Source organism: Hyperolius riggenbachi, chromosome 9, assembly GCF_040937935.1.
Source record: "Hyperolius riggenbachi isolate aHypRig1 chromosome 9, aHypRig1.pri, whole genome shotgun sequence".
Classification (NCBI taxonomy): Eukaryota; Metazoa; Chordata; class Amphibia; order Anura; family Hyperoliidae; genus Hyperolius; species Hyperolius riggenbachi.
In genome coordinates this window covers 32,488,886-32,508,002 of record NC_090654.1, presented here as the reverse complement: position 1 = coordinate 32,508,002, position 19,117 = coordinate 32,488,886, and the positions used below count along the sequence as shown (strand labels likewise).

The following is a 19,117-nucleotide window of genomic DNA, read 5'->3' as shown; positions in this document are numbered from 1 at the left end:
CATAAAGATGTCTTCAACGCCACAGTCATGACATCATCAATGTCATGATGTCAACTGGTGGTTCCTGATACGCCACACGAAGATTACCGGAGCTGTGCAGCAGGGCTGGAGAGAGAGGAAGGTGAGTAAAAGCACTGGGGATTGGGGGGAGGGGGATTGGGGGGTTCAGGGGATGGGGAGCATATGTTCTAACTTATACTGGGGAACACCTAAACCTGGCTACAGTACCTATACTGGGCACACCTGTACCTGGCTTCCTATACTGGCCACCCTGTATCTGGCTTCTTATACTGGGGAACACCTAACCCTGGCTACCTATATTGGCCACACCTGTACCTGGCTTCCTATACTGGGGAACACCTAAACCTGGCTACCTATACTGGCCACACCTGTACCTGGCTTCCTATAATGGGGAACAGCTAAGGGGCAACGGCGGCAGTCTCTGCTGCTTTCCAAGAGATTTCACACTGAAATCGATCAGGAATCGGCCTGCGATGTACTGTATGGGCAGGCAATAGATCTTTCCCTAATCAGATTTGATTAGAGAGAGATCTGTCTCTTGGACGAATCTGCCCATCATCACTAGATGTATGGCTAACTTAACATTTGTATTAGTGCAGGTTGAGCAGCTGCAACACGGAAGTGTGATTTATTTTGGGGGCTAATTTTGAAATTTAGATTTGATTTGATTTTATGTTTCAAACTTTTATTACACTCAAAATATTTACTAGACCTTTGCTTGACACATTACGGAATATAACAGGAAAAAAGGTTATAAAAATTAACTGAAACACTTTTTGCACAGAAATCCAGGTAAAACTGAACGCCGAGGTTGAGCACATGACCTCCTTTCAAAGCAAACCTGAACTGAAAATGTTAAAGTCAAAATAAACATACACATGTCATATTTACCTCCTGTGTCGTCTACTCATCAATCTCTATCTCCTCTCTTGCGTCTTGTTTGTCCACTGTGATCAATGGAATTTTTCATCCTCCATGTTGAAAATGGCTCACATAACAGCTTCCTGGTCAGCACACTGTTAAACTGTAACATTGTCCATATGAGCCATTGGGAAACATGGACCTCACCTTGCTCATCATTTGTCCTTTCAGCAACTGATATATTTCAGTTCTGACAAAATCTTGTCAGAACTGGAAGGAATCGTAAGAAGAAAATGGTGAGCTTCTGAGAGGAACTGATGGCTAGGTAAGTATGTAATATTCATTTGCAGTTACGTCATGTGTTTATTTTAAATAATTTTACTTGGTTTAGGTTTCCTTTAAAAAAAAATTTGATGTTGACTTATTCATAATGTAGTACATAGAAATATAGGGGAATACATAACCACGCCTACAGAAAATCACCGTACCTCGAAGTAAAAGACAACTTACCAAATTCAGAGGAGAAACTTTGTAGACACAAACCGATGTAACTTTCAATCAGAGCTTTATTTTTTTGGGCCATTCTTCAGTCAAAAGAAACTGAATATAAACTATATATTAGCTCTATGGAGCATTTTCCCACAGTGACCAGCCTTTAAAGAGAATCTATACTGTCCAATTTGTACAATAAAAAACATACCAATCGAGTCACTGTGATCTCCTGGGTCCCTTTTTGCTGTTTCTGCCGCTCCCTGCCGCAAACCTGGCTTTTAATCGCTAGTTTTAGGCAAAAAACATGGCCGCTAACCAAGAAGTGATGCTTGTGTATATATATCTATATATCTATATATATATATATAGATCATGTTACAGTATACTACAAGTTTTCATTACATTGTAAATTATCTGCACTCCAGTCTGGGATTAGCATGTGACAGGCAGCACCTCCTTCCCCCTTCAGCCTCACAATATCAGAAAACTGAGAGCAGAGACCCTGTCTGTGAGGGATAAACAAAGAACACACACACAGAGCCTGCAGGGGGTGTGGAGGAGGTGTGCATAACTTCTCCCTATCACAGCAGAGGAAGCCCATTCCTCTCTAGGCCGACAAAGCTTGACAAATAAAAGAAGATTAGATATATTACAGAGACAGTGCAACTAAAAAAGGCTGCAGTAATCCAGACCACATTAGAACAGGCATAGGAACTCACAGGATAGAAGAAATAAGGCTGAAAATTTTGTTGCAGAGTCTCTTTAAAGCGTTGCTCTCATACAAATCTGGCATAGCGGGGTCTGAACCCTCTATAAAAGTAATTATAGATTGACGGTATACCTTGAAATGAATCTGAACACTCAGTATATGATTTTATATAAAAATAATGTATTTGCTTATCATACAGCATATATACAAAATATGAACTAAGTAGTGTTTCCTTCTAACAGTATTCCATATCATCATGGCTTTAGAGCCAAGCAATCATCTTCTAAGTACATTCAAAAAAAGAATATAACAGTTGTGTTATGTAGAATAGGATCAAAAGTAGTCTCATCCGTATCAATAGCCGTGTATCTAGTAGCTGTGTAAAATTTCTTGAAAAAATAGCATAAAAAATAGCTTCTAAAAGAACTTCTTGCTAACATCTTAACAGAACTTGATGCTGAAAAATTAATAAAGTAAATCACCAGAATAAGGAGAAGCATATTACCCCCACACATCTCTTCAGCATCTAGAACCACGTGTGGGAAGGTAGCTTCTGCCTCGTGTGTCTTCTTAGGAGATTGGTAGGCTAGTGCAAACTATGAGCTTTCAGCTCCTACTTTTATCGTGATTGGATGCGATATGGCTGCCTAATCTGGAATTTTCCTAAATCCCAGGTTCTAATTGGCTGAAACTTTCGTGCCTCAATGTTTTATCATGTTTTGAATACCTTAGTGATAATAATATTGTTTATAAATTCCTTAATTACCTTATCTTGTGAGAATTAACGTCATTTGGAGTGTTTAACATTTGATTAATAGGTCATGTTTGACGCAGTAAATAAAAGTGGACATCACCAGCCATCTTGTCTGCTGGTTGACTTATTTGCCTCAGACATTGGGACTTTCAAACATTAAACAATGTCATTGATGACGCATTTCTGATAATGTGTCCTTCTGCTAATTAGTTTGGAATGTGTCTGTCCTTTCCCAATCAAGAAATAGGGCATGTGGACCCAAACAATCTGAATTACAGATATAGTAATGTAATGCTTATTGAAGTACATAGGGCTTCTCCCAATCTGCTTATTTAAATATAAATCTTATTATATAATTCTTCTTAAAACAATTAATCATATAAAATATAATTACACATTAAAATTTAATAATATAAAATCACGTTCTATATATTTGTCTTTCTTATAAAGAAATACGTATAATAATTTCCACTGGCAGATGTCACCATTTATACATGTAAATAACAAGCTGTATTAATAATATTAATTTTATAAGACTATGAAACCTCCAGGAGGCATAATTGTCCTAAATATGGGACAACCAATGTTTCATAGTCAAAACATGGCATTATATTTTTGCTAATATGCGTCTCAATACTTTTACTAGCAGAATCCAGCTTTAAATATAATTCAAAGTAATACATTATATTATATGCAATTATAGGGTTTAACAATAATTATTTCTTTCTTTAGAAGGAATGTATTGATTATTAATATCTTTCTGCAATATAAAATGGTAACAGCTCTTCTTAAGACAATGGTATTAAACTTCAATTTGTTTATACTTTTCATATTTTGACTTTCTCTGGCTGGGAAATGTTATCTTTTCTTGCTGGCTGTAACGGCCTTGTAACAAGTACATGTCAACAATCTCTTACCTTACAAGTTAAAATAATCTTATAAAAGTTTCACTGTCTGGAATATGCCGAGATGTCCCAGAGCAATATGTTAAAGAAGTACCCCAACTTTACAATGAAATTTTGCATCGAACATTAAAACTTAAAACATACACATATGACAGATTTTCCTGAAAGGAACTATATGTTCCCCGAGCTAATAAGATTGATTTTTACCAGTAAAAATACTTTTATTTTCTCAGTTCGTAGTGAAAAATGCACACTGTAGCATTATTTCATTATCACATACTGTATCTTTACCATAAATTGTGACAAGAACATCATTTAAAGAGAACCAGAGATGAAGCGCCCTCTTGTATTTTACCTTATAAATCAGTGGGAACATGACAGTAAACACCTAATCTGCTCTTTGTTTCATTGTTCTCTGTTTAATCTGACTGTTTATCACCTCTGATAAGAATCCCCGACTGAGCACTCAGCCTGGCTTTGCTACGGAAAGATTATAGCTGAGTCTGTCTTCTCTGGTGTCTTTTCAAGCCCAAGCCTGCCCCCTTGTGGTTCTGCTATAATGACTCAGCTATAATTATTCCCTGCAAAGCCAGACTGAATGCTCAGTCCGGGATTCTTATCACAGCTGCTAACAGACACTTCTAGCAGTGAGGATGAAACAGAGAACAGGGTAGGTGTTTTCTCTAATGTTCTTACTGATATATATGGTAAAATACACAGGGGTGCTTCGTCTCTGGTTCCCTTTAAGTTTTGTAATAAACAGTATAAATAGCCAAACAAAATTTGTGTTTTTTATCTACAATAGTGCTTTTTATTTTTAATCTGGAATTAATTAAACTGAGAAATAATGTGTTTTTTTTCTATTTTGTTTCCTCTTTTTTCCATTAAAATGCATGGAAAAGAAAACTGTTTGAGGGAAAAAATGCCATACCATGAAAGCCTAGTTAGGCTTGTCTTGAAAAAAAAAACAATATTTATTTCATTTAGGTGTCAAAAGTAGGGATAAAGTTATTGCTGATTAAATAGGGACATAGCTAAAATGTCAAAACTGCTCTGGTCCATAAGTGGGTAACAAGGTCTGTATGCGAAGTGGTTAAGATAGGATAATTTAAGAGTGGCTGCAGGAGTGGAAAATCCGGCATAGGCTATGTGCTCAAGACAACAGAACAGGTTTATGAATGACAATTCAAAGACAGAACAAGGTCTGGCACTGTAGCTGTAATTGCAGCTTCCGCACTTACAGGTAAAGTGCAAACAGTGCATACTATCCAGTGCATCAGCAATACAGGTGAAACTCGAATCATTAGAATATCGTGCAAAAGTCCATTTAACTAAGTAATTCAACTTAAAGTGACACTGAAACAAAAAAGCAAAAAAAAACAAAAAAAACAAAACAAACAAACATATGATATACGGAATTGTAAATAATTATTAGAACATTAGTAGCAAAGAAAAGAGGCTCACGTTTTTATTTTCAGCTATATAACTTTTTTTTTAATAACATTGTAACATTCTCTAATATTTGCAGTTTCCCAACTACACTCTGCATTTTATACTATGAAAGAGAGCAGAGCTAATGACCCTTTTAACTTCTGTGCAGTAAAATCGTACCTGAAGCTGTCTTTCACTGTTTATTTGATGTATAAGTCCTTCAGAAAATAGCACTGTAGCCGACTAAATTAGTCGGAGAGCTCAGAGAAGCTCTTTTGAAAAGATAACAAGTGGAGTTTCTTAACTCTTCCTGTACTGGAAACAATATGCTACTTATGTTCTATTTCTTAGCTGTACTATACATAGAATTCATAGGCCCATATGCAATTCTTTTTTTCACCCAGGTGATAATTTTCATCTTGTCTTTAAAATAACTTTCCAGCATTTTACAATTGAAAAAGTAGCCCAAAGGTGGTTAAAAATTACTATTAACATTATTTTAAATGTTTTCTTGCTTGCTGGTGGTTTAAAAGACATTTTATGACAAGTGAAAATATCATCTTGGAGAAAACTCAGGAGAAAAAGGGAATTGCATATGGCCCCTTATCTCATAAGTTTATTTTCACTTCAGATTCCCTTCAAAGGTGAAACTAATATATGAGATAGAATCAGAATCATTTATTTATTTCGTCAAGCAGGACTGGGTCGTGCCCGGAATTTGGCTTGGCATACAAAGACTGACAAAATGTCAAAACATCAATATAAATATAAACACAATTCCAACTTGAACTATTAGCAATGCAAAACTACAGCATTCCAACCCTACCCTGCAATAATTCCAACACGAACAATTAACCACTTCAGCATTTAGTCGTTTTCGTTATGCATCCGAGCAATGTTCACCTCCCATTCATTAGCCTATAATTTTATCACTACTTATCACAATGAACTGATCTATATCTTGTTTTTCCCGCCACCAATTAGGCTTTCTTTGGGGGGTACATTTTGCTAAGAGCCACTTTACTGTAAATGCATTTTAACAGGAAGAATAAGAAAAAAAACGGAAAAGATTCATTATTTCTCAGTTTTCACCATTATAGTATTAAAATAATACATGCCTCCATAATTAAAACCCACGCATTGTATTTGCCCATTTGTCACGGTTATTTCACCATTTAAATTATGTCCCTATCACAATGTGTGGCGAAAATATTTTATTTGGAAATAAGTGCATTTTTTTCTGTTTTGCATCCATCACTATTTACAAGCTTATAATTAAAAAAAAAAAATAGAAATATTTCATCTTTACATTGATATTTAAAAAGTTTAGACCCTTAGGTAAATATTTACCTGTTTTTTCTTTTTTATTGTAATGTTTTTTTTTTTTTTTTTATTAAACATTTTATGTGGGTATTTTTTGGAGGGTGGGATGTAAATTGTAATTTTTAAAAATAAATATATGATTATTTTTATATTTTTTTACATTTAGGTGCAGTTTTACTTTTTGGCCACAAGATGGCGGCCATGAGTTTGTTTACGTGACGTCACTCTAAGCGTAACATACGCTTAGAGAGACGCATGGGGGACGTTAGAGCCAGAAAAAGCGAAGCTTCTGAGTGAAGCTGTCGCTTTTTCTGCGGGGGAGAGGAATCAGTGATCGGGCACCATAGCCCGATTCACTGATTACCTGGCTAACGAACCGCGGGCCGGGAGCGCGTGCACGCGCACGTTTGGCCGCGGAAGCGCACATGGTCTGGTCTCCTGGACGTAACTTTTACGTCCAGGAAGGTTAATTGGTTAAGCAATTTTAACCCAAGGTTTGCATAAGGTGCTTCGGTGCAATTCAAGTTCTATCAAGACTCGCTTGTAAGGGGAGAATGAACAACGGCGAGTCTTGATAGAAATCGAATCACATGCAAAGCGAGATATTTCAAGCCTTTATTTGCCATAACTTTAATGATTATGGCTTACAGTTTATGAGATGCCCAAAACCAAAATCTCAGACTCAGAGCCGGGACAAGGTCCTCCAGCACCCAAGGCTGAGACACCAAAGTGTGCCCCTCCATCCCTGCCACCCGAGCCATAAAACACTGATTGCTAGTAGACTAAGAGGCGCCACAGGGCCCACAACCACCCCAACACCTTAATATCTAGTTATCTGGCTTGTAGTCACTGCCATGTATCCCCTTTTCTTATTTCTTTCTGCTTCAAACACAATTAGGAATGACAGCTGAATGAATTCTGCGCCCCCTCCTACACTGTGCCCTGAGGCTGGAGCCTCTCCAGCCTATGCCTCGGCCCGGCCCTGCTCAGACCATTAGAATATAGTGAAAATGTCCAATATTCAAGTGCCAGACTCTAATCAGCTAATTCATCTAAAACACCTGCAAAGGGTTCCTATTTCATGCATTGCTTTCACCTTTTCAGTTGAATTACTGAAATGAATGGACTTTTGCACAATATTCTATTTTTTCTAGCTTCACCTGCATTTAGCAGTCTTGATATAAAAAGTGCATGCAGGGCAGGCATACTTACAGCATGTGAGCTGGAGCTGGGTGGGCCGGTGCACATACTGGCCTCAGATGAAGCTAGGTTAACACCCCACAAAACAGTCGTTAGGCCATGCACCACCAGGCACTAACAGCTGCTTCCTCCCCATCCAGCTCCAGCTCACACGATAAGTATGCCTGAATGCATTCTTTTGTATCAAGACTGCTACATACTGCAGATACACTGCATATTATGCCCTGTTTGCACTTTACCTGTATGTGTGAAAGCCGCAGTTGAAGTTATAGTGCCAGACGCTGTTCTATCTTTGGACTGACATTGTAACATTGTTTGGTTGAAAAATATATATCAGGCCAATAAGTTTTTCCAGAACGAGGGAGAAAATTAAAAAAATTGACAATTTCTGTCTCCAAAATCATAAACCTTCCTCTGTACCAATGTCCACTGTGATATTCGTATAAAGAGGCAACAGTTCCTTGGACAGCAGTTTGTACTGAAGGTTGTTTATGCCATCTTGTCTCCAGGTTATCTGCGTCCTAGACAAAAGGTCAAACCGTTTGGGATTGTCTTGGCTTCCTTCATGTGTGTGCTTTATCATTTTATACCTTCCGTACTCCATGGGCGGGCGAGATATAGACATTCCCGAGAGTCTAATTCTAGCTGAAACATCATCATCCTCCCCACCCCAGCCCCAGTAGGTATTGGGAAATCCATTTATTTTCATGTACTGCTCTGGAGTGAGGGCTGAGATACCCCCGAAGATACCTGCATAAGGTAATATGTACCCAAACTTGTCAATGGCAACAGAGACATGTTTGGGGGACTTGCCACATGTGTACAAATTCCGGTCATCTTCAGGAATGAGGTCCACATCGTGGAAGAATAGACAGTCCCAGGGCTCATCCTCCATAGCTTCTTTGAAGCCGACATTCATGAGCTTGGCACGGTTGAAGGAATAAGTGCCAGCCTGGTGGATGATGTAGATGGTGTAGCTGAGCTGTTGGCGCTGCAGGAATGGGTGTAAATTGTGCAGGAGGTATTTAAGGTGGTGCTCTCTGTTCCTGTAGGGGATGATGATGGCGGTTTTACTCCTGGACTCACAGTTTGGGGGCTTGTATCGGCCTCCTTTGGATACATTTAAATTTTTACATATAATTTCCTCTACAGTCAGGTTCTGGGGCAACTGAACCATGATAGGCCCCACTAAATATGGAGATGTCACTGGACACAAGGTATTTTGGGTCTCCATTTTACTGAAGTTATCCCTCACATTCCCATGGTGGTCACAAACAATAGTTCTAGAAATATTCAGTGAGATATCATGCATCAAGATCTGATCCCTCATGGTAGGCATTGCAGTCAGAGCTTTAGACAAGTTCTGTGCAACATTGTAGTAGGTCCTCATTTTTTTTAAACCCCCATGGTACAGCACTGCAACAATCATCACCTGGAGAAGGAGTAGAATGATCAGGCAATGTCCTTTTGTCATGTTCACTTTTGTAGTCCAGAAGGGCAAACTCTGCACAATGAGAAACAAACTCTGCTTGTCCGCCTGCCTTGGTCACTCTTCCATCTGGCTTGATGCAATATGGAATAGTAGATATAATCTCAAGGAAGAAAAAAATCAACAGAACCGATTGCTGGGTTGGTAGAACCTCGGCTGCAGAGGGTCAGGTGCAGCCTGTTTCAGCCTTCCGAGAGCTCTCCTTCCAGCTTCCAGCAGGTCAGCAATCCAAATGTTATCACCATAAGACCAGATACCTGAACACAGAAGGCTCCACCCCCGTCACTGTAATTTCTATCCTCACTATTGCAAGAATTCAGAATAGCCATGTAATACCTAGGACTCCCCTTTGGCTTGAACCACAGGCAATTATATCAACAATGCTGTTAGTCCTGAAGTATAACTAAGAGCATTGTTGACGGGGCTACAACTATTGGCCTCAGAGAAAAATGACTGCTCTTGTCACTTCTGCAGGTGATTGATAGCTGAGCTGCTCTTCCTCCTACGGGACGTTAAATGTGTTATTTATTTTTTCCCTATAAAACGGCCTTTCTCAATCCTTTTAGATTTAAGGAACCCTTACATTTTTTTTGGGGGGTGGGGGATCTCATGGAAACCCTCATAAAAATAACATATGCAAATCGCACTATTTTGGGTTAGCAGGTTGAAAAGTATTAACAATATCTCTTTCATTCATATACTCTCCAATGACTTTCTCCTTAAAAAAAACTTTGGTCAACATTAAATACAATAATACTCTGAGAATAGATCATTTGATATTAATAATATGCTGTCAAGCACTGGAGATATCGCCCTACAATGATCTCATATAAAAGCACCTAATAGCTAGTGTTGGGCGAACAGTGTTCGCCACTGTTCGGGTTCTGCAGAACATCACCCTGTTCGGGTGATGTTCGAGTTCGGCCGAACACCTGACGGTGCTCGGCCAAACCGTTCGGCCATATGGCCGAACTAAGAGCGCATGGCCGAACGTTCCCCGAACGTTCGGCTAGCGCTGTGATTGGCCGAACGGGTCACGTGGTTCGGACCCGAACGCGCTCTGATTGGCCGAACTGTCACGTGGTTCGGGTAAATAAATACCCGAACCACGTCATATCTCCGCCATTTGTCTGTGGGTTTAGCTTTGGGTAGGCAGGCAGGGTAGTTCGCGCTCCAGCCACGCTAGCCAGGGTCCCCCCCAGTCATTGTGTGTCACTGCTGGGAACAGTAGTACACCGCTCGTTCAGCCACACTATATAGCATTCTGTGTACTGTTCTGTGTCTGCTGGGAACAGTGGTACACCGCTCGTTCAGCCACACTATATAGCATTCTGTGTACTGTTCTGTGTCTGCTGGGAACAGTAGTACACCGCTCGTTCAGCCACACTATATAGCATTCTGTGTACTGTTCTGTGTCTGCTGGGAACAGTAGTACACCGCTCGTTCAGCCACACTATATAGCATTCTGTGTACTGTTCTGTGTCTGCTGGGAACAGTGGTACACCGCTCGTTCAGCCACACTATATAGCATTCTGTGTACTGTTCTGTGTCTGCTGGGAACAGTAGTACACCGCTCGTTCAGCCACACTATATAGCATTCTGTGTACTGTTCTGTGTCTGCTGGGAACAGTAGTACACCGCTCGTTCAGCCACACTATATAGCATTCTGTGTACTGTTCTGTGTCTGCTGGGAACAGTAGTACACCGCTCGTTCAGCCACACTATATAGCATTCTGTGTACTGTTCTGTGTCTGCTGGGAACAGTAGTACACCGCTCGTTCAGCCACACTATATAGCATTCTGTGTACTGTTCTGTGTCTGCTGGGAATAGTGGTACACCGCTCGTTCAGCCACACTATATAGCATTCTGTGTACTGTTCTGTGTCTGCTGGGAACAGTAGTACACCGCTCGTTCAGCCACACTATATAGCATTCTGTGTACTGTTCTGTGTCTGCTGGGAATAGTGGTACACCGCTCGTTCAGCCACACTATATAGCATTCTGTGTACTGTTCTGTGTCTGCTGGGAACAGTAGTACACCGCTCGTTCAGCCACACTATATAGCATTCTGTGTACTGTTCTGTGTCTGCTGGGAATAGTGGTACACCGCTCGTTCAGCCACACTATATAGCATTCTGTGTACTGTTCTGTGTCTGCTGGGAACAGTAGTACACCGCTCGTTCAGCCACACTATATAGCATTCTGTGTACTGTTCTGTGTCTGCTGGGAACAGTAGTACACCGCTCGTTCAGCCACACTATATAGCATTCTGTGTACTGTTCTGTGTCTGCTGGGAACAGTAGTACACCGCTCGTTCAGCCACACTATATAGCATTCTGTGTACTGTTCTGTGTCTGCTGGGAACAGTAGTACACCGCTCGTTCAGCCACACTATATAGCATTCTGTGTACTGTTCTGTGTCTGCTGGGAATAGTGGTACACCGCTCGTTCAGCCACACTATATAGCATTCTGTGTACTGTTCTGTGTCTGCTGGGAACAGTAGTACACCGCTCGTTCAGCCACACTATATAGCATTCTGTGTACTGTTCTGTGTCTGCTGGGAACAGTAGTACACCGCTCGTTCAGCCACACTATATAGCATTCTGTGTACTGTTCTGTGTCTGCTGGGAATAGTGGTACACCGCTCGTTCAGCCACACTATATAGCATTCTGTGTACTGTTCTGTGTCTGCTGGGAACAGTGGTACACCGCTCGTTCAGCCACACTATATAGCATTCTGTGTACTGTTCTGTGTCTGCTGGGAACAGTAGTACACCGCTCGTTCAGCCACACTATATAGCATTCTGTGTACTGTTCTGTGTCTGCTGGGAACAGTAGTACACCGCTCGTTCAGCCACACTATATAGCATTCTGTGTACTGTTCTGTGTCTGCTGGGAACAGTAGTACACCGCTCGTTCAGCCACACTATATAGCATTCTGTGTACTGTTCTGTGTCTGCTGGGAATAGTGGTACACCGCTCGTTCAGCCACACTATATAGCATTCTGTGTACTGTTCTGTGTCTGCTGGGAATAGTGGTACACCGCTCGTTCGCCACTGTATAGCATTGTGCTCTGTGTCGCTGCTGGGAATAGTGGTACACCGCTCACCCGTCACTGTATAGCATTGTGCTCTGTGTCGCTGCTGGGAATAGTGGTACACCGCTCACCCGTCACTGTATAGCATTGTGCTCTGTGTCGCTGCTGGGAATAGTGGTACTGTATAGCATTTCTGTACTGCCACTGTACTGCTGCCAGTCAGCGTGTACTGTAAGGATAAGTGAAATGAGGAAGAAATCCGGTGAAAGAGGGAGGGGCAAGGGAAGAGGTGTTTCCCCTGACGGTTCACGTACAGGCCACAGGGGAGCACCCAAGAAAACCCACTCAATACCGCCCATGTTGTCCAGGACAACAACCCTCACAAATCCAAAAGAACAGGACCAGATAATTACTTGGATGACCTCTCAAGCGTCCAGCAGTGGGTTAAGCAGCACCAGCACATCACGCACGAGGTCCGAGTCCTCAGCCAGTTACAAGGAGCCAGTGGGCACAAAGCTGACACAACCGGCAGCGACACCACGCACACAACTGCCAGATAACCAGTCCGATGAATTACCTCAGGACACAATGGGGTATTCGCAGGAGCTATTCCCAGCCCAACAAACTTCCACCTTTCAAAGGTCAATGGAGGAACAGCCAGAAATGTTGTGCCTGGATTCACAACCGTTAACTGTGGGAAATGCACCGCGCACTGAAATACAAGGCGAGTCCGAAGAGGACTCGGAAACCCAAATCCCAGAGCAATTTGGGCAGGAGGGGTTGCAATTGCAGGAGGTCGGCCGACAAGATCTGGAAGACGACGTTGGAGTGTGCTGCGCAGAGGTTGTTGTGGGGAGCTCTACTCCACGGCGGTGGCCCACAATGACATATGACGAGTTTGAGGAGATGGAAGAGGAGGGTATGGACAATGTGGACAGAGACCCAGATTTTGTTTGTGAACGAGAACATCGCCGTCGTAGCAGCAGCACAGATGAGTCTGTTGAAGAACACACTGCTGCACGAGTTCGCCTTGTGCCACAAGGTAGGCGGCGCGCAATTTCAGGCACCACAAGCGTGGAAGTTCAAGTGAGAGGCAAAAGAGGAGCAAACAGAAATCGCCAGCAAGGAGGCAGGTGCTCCAAAGTCTGGGCTTTCTTTGAAGACTGCACTGAGGATGTTACCATGGCGATTTGCAAGGTGTGCAAGACCCGCCTGAGCAGGGGGAAAAATATTAACAACCTCTCCACCACCAGCATGAGCCGTCACATGCTATCCAAACATCCCACTCTTTGGGCAAACGCGTCAGGACAGGGTACCAGAAACAACACTGCCTCCCTTGGGTTCACCAGACTCACCACCAGACCCGCCTCAGCAGCAGCAGTAGCCCAGCCATTGCGTGGTTCACAACATTCACAAACATCAGACGACGCTGACACTGTCACTTTCCGGAGTAGTGCTCTTGAGGTCTCCCAGTGTTCATCAAACACAACAACCAACAGCCCTTCCGTGTGCAGCGCTACGGTTCAGTTGTCTGTGTCGGAGATGTTTGAGCGCAAGAGGAAATTGCCAGCAAATGACCCCCGGGCCGTGGCAGTAACAGCCAGCATAGCCAAGCTTCTGGCCTGCGAAATGCTGCCATATCGATTGGTGGAGACAAACAGCTTCAAGGGCATGATGTCAGTGGCCATCCCACGTTACGTGGTTCCCAGCCGCTACCACTTTGCACGCTCTGCAGTGCCTGAGTTGCATGAGCACGTGGTCAGCAAAATAACCCGAAGCTTGAAGAATGCCGTTGCCTGCAAGGTTCACCTCACCACTGACACCTGGACGAGTGCGTTCGGCCAGGGTCGATACATCTCCCTTACCGCGCACTGGGTGAACCTTGTGGAGCCTGGCAGCGATTCCTCACCTGCTACGGCACGGGTGTTGCCCACGCCACAAACAGCTGCACCGCCGTCCCTCCCACTGGATAACAGCAGCACCTACCTCTCTGACTCCTTCTCCTCCAACGCATCTCAAAGCTGTACCTCATCCGGAAACGCTAACCCAGCAGCAGTAGGATCGTGGAAGCAGTGCAGCACAGCTGTTGGCATGCGTCAGCAAGCGTTGCTGAAGCTAATCTGCCTTGGGGATAAGCAGCACACAGGGGAGGAAATTTGGAGGGGAATAAAGGAACAGACGGATTTGTGGCTGGCACCGCTGGACCTGAAACCGGGCATGGTTGTGTGTGATAATGGGAGTAATCTCATTCGCGCTTTAAGGTTGGCTAAGCTGACACACATCCCTTGCCTGGCGCACGTGATGAACCTAGTAGTTCAGCGGTTCCTGAGGACATACCCAGGCGTGCCCGATCTGCTGTTGAAGGTGCGTCGAGTGTCCAAACATTGTAGAAATTCCAGTACTGCTTCGGGGGCACTCGCCAAGATGCAGGAGCGCTTCAATCTCCCCCACCATCGCTTGCTGTGTGATGTCCCTACGCGCTGGAATTCTACGCTGCACATGCTAGCCCGCTTTTGCGAGCAGAAGAGTGCAGTGGTCCAGTACATGACGGCGCAGTACCGAGGCGCATCCGGCCAGCTGCCAAGCTTCTGTGGATCCGATTGGGCCAACATGTTGGATCTCTGCCAAGTCCTCCAAAATTTTGAGCAATCCACGTTGCTTGTGAGCAGTGACAACTCTTCAGTCAGCATTACCATACCACTGCTGTGTTTACTGAAGAGGTCGATGTTAAAAATCAAGGAAACAGCTGTCATGATGCAACTGGGGGAATCTGAAGGAGAAAACGATCAGCGTGATGGTACCAACATCAGGCCATCCGCCTCAGGGAACGCTGGCCCCAGCAGCTATGACGAAGAAGAGGAGGAGGAACAGCTGGAGTTGGAGCAGGAATTTCATGCCACCACTGACGAGGGCCAGAGCGGTGCACGTTGGACTTCCACAATTCAACGCGAATGGTCAGCAGAAGCAGACCAGGAGGAAGGTGACGACTATGATGCATCACAACAACTATCACAACGCTCACAAGAGGATGATGAGGATTCTGGTAGGACTCTGGCACACATGGCTCAATTCATGCTAGACTGCATTGAACGTGACCCACGCATTGTGCGCATTCTGGACAACACCAATTACTGGGTTTATACCCTTCTGGATCCACGGTACAAACACAATGTTCCAAAACTGCTTGAAGAAAGAGTCAGACAGGTCAAAATGGAAGAATACCAGCAGGCCCTTGTGGAGACTTTAGAGAGGAGATTGACATCCTCCCCCTCCTCTAGCCAGTTGTACGCAGACAGACTGACTTCCGCAAACCCAGGACGACCAGGAGGGCAGCAAACAACGCAAGCCGCAGCTAGTACCCAAAAGGGAATGGTATCGGCAGTGTCCTTGGAGTGGGAAAATTTTCTGACACCCATGCAGCCGCAGCCCACTGAACAGCAAGCGTGCAGATCCACCTCCAACACCGATCGCCTGGAGAAGATGGTCAAGGACTACATGTCAGATGGCGTAGCTGTGTCGAACCATCCATCTGCACCCTTCAACTATTGGGTATCGAAGCTAGACACCTGGCACGAACTGGCAATGTACGCAATAGAGGTGCTGGCTTGCCCGGCAGCCAGCGTTATGTCGGAACGCTGTTTCAGTGCTGCCGGAGGCATCGTCACAGATCGGCGTATCCGCCTCTCTACAGAAAATGCAGACTGTCTGACTCAAATTAAAATGAATCAATCCTGGATTGGAAATGACTACGCAACACTCCAGGACCCCAACCAAGTAACATGACCAATGAACATCTGGGATGGTGTTGCGTTTCCGGGCCCTGTTTATTGAACCTCTCATCTGTATTACATTTATGACTGCATGGCGGCAAAAAGCATTGCTGCTATATCCGCACGCTTTTTGTCCACATGCAAGGCCTGGGTTGTTGTGTCTCACAAAGCGTGGCCTTCTCCTCCTGCGCCTGCTCCTGTTCCATCACGTCTGCTGCTGCTGGGTTAGCGTTGCCGCGTGGTCCCTGTTTATTGAACCACTTATCTTTATTACATTTATGACTGCATGGCGGTACAAAGCATGCTATCCGCACGCTTCTTGCCCTCATGCAAGGCCTGGGTTGTTGTGTCTCACAAAGCGTGGCCTTCTCCTCCTCCTGCGCCACCCTCCTCCTGTTCCATCACGTGTGCTGCTGCTGGGTTAGCGTTACCGGTCCCTTTTCCTGGAACCTCTTATATGTATTACATTTATGACTGCATGCCGACAAAAAACATGTTACCTGTGCAAAGAAAACAGACATTTCCCGCATTTAAAAGACAGTTTTCCCTTTGAAACTTTAAAATCGATTTTCTCAAAAACTATAAGCTCTTTTTGCTAATTTTTTTTTCCTCTTGTACCCACTCCCAAGGTGCACATACCCTGTAAATTTGGGGTATGTAGCATGTAAGGAGGCTTTACAAACCACAAAAGTTCGGGTCCCCATTGACTTCCATTATGTTCGGAGTTCGGGTCGAACACCCGAACATCGCGGCCATGTTCGGCCTGTTCGGCCCGAACCCGAACATCTAGATGTTCGCCCAACACTACTAATAGCGACCTACCTCCTACTATACTAACTACTGTACACATATATGTTTGGTATTTCCTATCTTATATAGTTTGTTACAAAAAGACATGTAAAAAGTTATCTCTTGAAATTGAATGTTGTACTTTGTAAAATGTTATACTCATATCTTTTCAATAAAGCAATATTGAAACAGAAAAACATTAACAATGATTGCATTCTATATCTACAAATGCTATGAATAGGTTCATTTTGAAAAACAGATTACCTTACGGTACTGTTTTGGGGAGTTTACCATTTTACCTACTATTATACACTACTTGGTTAAAAATAATACTATTGTAATTTTACAAAACAATCATCACTATCTCATGTTACAAATGCAGCAATTAGTACTCCAAGTTACAAACGTAGCAATCAGTACCCCATGTTACACATGCAGCAATCAGTACCCCACATTACAAATGTTGCAGTAAGTACCCCACGTTACTAATGTAGCAATCAGTACCCCATGTTACAAATGCAGCAATCAGTACCCCACGTTACAAATGCAGCAAACAGTACCCCATGTTACAAATGTAGCAATTAGTACCCCACATTACAAATGCAGCAATTAGTACCCTACTTTACAAATGCTGCAAACAGTACCCCACATTACAAATGCAGCAATCAGAACCCCTCATTGAAAAAAAATACATATTCAAATCATACTACGTTGGGTTAACAGGTTGAAAATGTTTTAAAAATGATTGCATTCTCTATCTACAAATGCTATAAATATATATATTTAGGAAAATAGATTAGCTTACTGTATTATTTTTAGAAGTTTCCTTATTTACCTATGTTAGAATTTAAGTATTATATGCTTGAATTTGTAGGCCTCAGTTACTTTAACTGAGTTAGTTAAAAGACTTGATGTGCAGAATCGCCCTTTAAGGAGAATTTCTCTTAGAGATAAATAAAGGCAGTTCTGATTTTCAGCAGAACATTGTACTAGAACTGCCAAGGCTGTGTCAGAGATATCCAGGGCAGATGCCAGACCAGCTGGCAACGAACAACATGTATATGAGCCATTGTTATGAAAATATTTTCACAAGTACATTAGTGAAGCAGAGAAGCCGGCACCATCTATGTAATATATGCTCTTTTATTCAAATGTCATAGTTACAGACTGTCACACAAAGTGCGACGTTTCGGGGGCATACCCCTTTCTCAAGCTTGTGACAGTCTGTAGAAAACAAACAGCTTTACACATTTATATATACATCCACCACAACAATAGCCAATCATCTGCTAGAAACTTAGCTGACCAATCAAAGGTCCTGAGCCAACAAGCGGACCTGATGGGGAACTGAATATGAATGCTTATGGCCAATAGGGGAACAGTGCAGACTCACCCCTCTGTATACCGCCATTCCTCCCCTCCAGGTACCGGAGCACGAATGCCGATCGCCATCTGCGGCATGGCCGTGCCCACTGGGACGGGCGAAGCCACCGCATTGGAGCGCGGTGAGGGGACGGCGTCACGTGACCAAGCAGCACTCCGACTGGCCACAAGACACATGGAGACACATAGATGTCAGATATTTCCCCCCAGAATGATTTGCAAGAGCGGATCAGGGTGGTATCTGTTCTGGACAGGGTTGCTTATGGGATTATTCCTTTAAGTGATGCACCTTAAAAAGTAGTGCAACATGAGTTCCCAATAGAGAAAGCGGGAAACAGTACATAAGGGTGTACCGGAGGTGGAAAAAAGGAGTTGACCAATCTAGGTGTCCATCGCCGCGGCTGCAGAAACGTTTTTTTCGGGTGTTGTCGTGGACAGGACTAGAGATTGACAAAGAGGCCAATGCTGGGCTGTTTGTGTGTTTTTCCTCGTCCACTGATTGGTCAAATAATTTTTTTCCAGCTCCAATCAAGTTTAACATAAAGAACAGAACTGAAATCAGTTCAAGCGGCAATTACAAAGGAGCAATGAATTTCCATTTACATAGTGACAGTGTATAAGTAGAATGTTTGCCATAGAACTACCTACCTAGTGGGCATTCAGAGATTCTCATGCAGGCATATGAAGCTGGCATGTGTAGCCCTGAACCCCGTGTAGTTAAAGTGCAAAGCACACCTTCCTACAGGGAGGTAGCTATTTTTTGGGCAAGTATAGAGCAGTGTTGCCAACCGCCCGTAAATTTAGTGCTCCCCCCCCCTCCTGATCTAAGTGACTGAGTGGCTGGCAGTGGCGTTTGGCAGCGGGCGGGACTTACCTTCCGTCTCGCTCCTGCGCCGGAAGTTCCGCTGCTCTGGTCTGGACCAGACCAGAGTAGCGGCAAATCATCGAGAC

General features: G+C 43.4%; 1 pseudogene; it reads right to left on the bottom strand.

Annotated features, from left to right (window-relative positions):
• Positions 1 to 8,096: 8,096 nt before the first annotated feature.
• On the bottom strand, positions 8,097 to 18,343 carry LOC137533409 (beta-1,4-galactosyltransferase 3 pseudogene; annotated as a pseudogene).
• Between the last annotated feature and the right edge of the window lie 774 nt (positions 18,344 to 19,117).